General features: G+C 63.7%; 1 protein-coding gene across 7 annotated transcripts in view; it reads right to left on the reverse strand.

Annotated features, from left to right (window-relative positions):
• CFAP46 (cilia and flagella associated protein 46) overlaps positions 1 to 1,669 on the reverse strand; it is a 117,191-nt gene that overhangs the window by 107,904 nt on the left and 7,618 nt on the right. The gene's annotated exons all lie outside the window — the stretch shown is intronic.

Raw genomic sequence — 1,669 nt, forward strand, 5'->3', positions numbered from 1 at the left:
GGAGCCTGGGGGTCCCTCCTCCCCACACGGAGCCTGGGGGTCCCTCCTCCCCACACGGAGCCTGGGCCTCCCTCCTCCCCACACGGAGCCTGGGGGTCCCTCCTCCCCACACGGAACCTGGGCCTCCCTCCTCCCCACACGGAGCCTGGGCCTCCCTCCTCCCCACACGGAGCCTGGGGGTCCCTCCTCCCCACATGGAGCCTGGGGGGTCCCTCCTCCCCACGCGGAGCCTGGGGGTCCCCACACTCCCCACACAGAGCCTGGGCCTTCCTCCTCCCCGCACAGAGCCTGGGGATCCCCACCAGGCGACAAGCCCATGGGAGCATCACCAATCGCAGGTGCAGTCACCAATCAGGGTCTTTGTAGAAATGGACAGGCTGAGGCCAGAATTTATATCAACATGCCACAGACCACTTCGACAGAGCACACAGGGTGCACTCAGCGCCCCACTTGAAGGCTTGCTGTGGGGCTCAGGGATCACGGGTGTGCTCCTGGGGTGGACATTAGGCCAGGGTGTCCTGCCTGAACCCCTCTCTGCCAGGAGGAACCTGCCCGCTGGCAGCCTTGCCACCATGGCCCACTAGATGAAGGGTGCACCTGTAGCTGCCGCCCACAGCGTCTCCAGACATTGCTGAACGTCACCAGGAGCACATCCACAGCTTCTGCCCTTTCCCTGGGAGGAATCGCAGTCTTACCAGGAATGCCATTGGTGGCTGCTGGCAGTGACCCAGCCTGGCCCTCAGTGAGGTGTGAGCATCCTCCCTGCAGTCCTGGGTTGCCTTGGGGGGGGGGTGCAGACCCTTGTGCACCCCTTATCCTTGCTCACCAACCCCCTGCTCAGCTCCTGGACCCTCTCAGGTCCTGGCAGGCTGGGCCTCTCCATCCTACCCAAGCCCCAGCGCACAGGCCTGCTGGGCAGGTCAGGAGAGAATCCATAAAGGTGCCCGAGGATCCCACCTGTAGACAGAGCTCAGAACAAGGGCTATTTCCACTGGTCCCGAGACCTCTCCTGGGAGCACCCGGCCACGGAAGGGGAAGCTCGGCTGGACTTCCGTTACACCTTGGAGGGTCTGACAGAAGACGTAAACGCCTTCCAGAACAACGTATCACACGCATCCCCGTGTACACGTGCATTCATACCCCTCCCAAAAACGGACCCACCAGAGGGCTGGCCCCGTGCCCTTCCAGCTGAGCCGTGGTCCTGTGGCCCCTCCCTTAAGGAGCCTGCAGCTAGCAGCAGAGACCTTGGCGTTGGGTGAGTGCCACCTCCCTGATGAGACCACAAATGCTCTGGTGTCTGGCGCGCCAGCTGGCTGTCCCTTGCTGGCACTGAGGAAACGAGCGGTCACGCCAGGGGCAGGGCCTGGACCCACAAGAAGAGTCCTGCCAACACCCCAATGAGCTTGGAGGGCCCCTTCCCTAGCCCAGCCTTGAGAAGAGACCCAGAGCCAGTCAACACTGTGGCTGCTGCTGCACCCGGGTTCCGGTCCAGCAGACACAGCGAGGCCACGGACCTGTGCCCGGGTTCCCGTCCCGCAGACATGGTGAGGCCACAGACCTAAAGACACAGCGAGGTCACGGACCTAGATCAGAAGACCGTCCTGCCAGCTACAGCGAGGCCAGGACCTAAAGACACAGCGAGGGCACAGACCTGTGCCCGGGATCCCGT

The sequence above is a fragment of the Sapajus apella genome, unplaced genomic scaffold (assembly GCF_009761245.1).
Source record: "Sapajus apella isolate SASKATOON/1434 unplaced genomic scaffold, GSC_monkey_1.0 scaffold13, whole genome shotgun sequence".
In the NCBI taxonomy this organism is placed as follows: domain Eukaryota; kingdom Metazoa; phylum Chordata; class Mammalia; order Primates; family Cebidae; genus Sapajus; species Sapajus apella.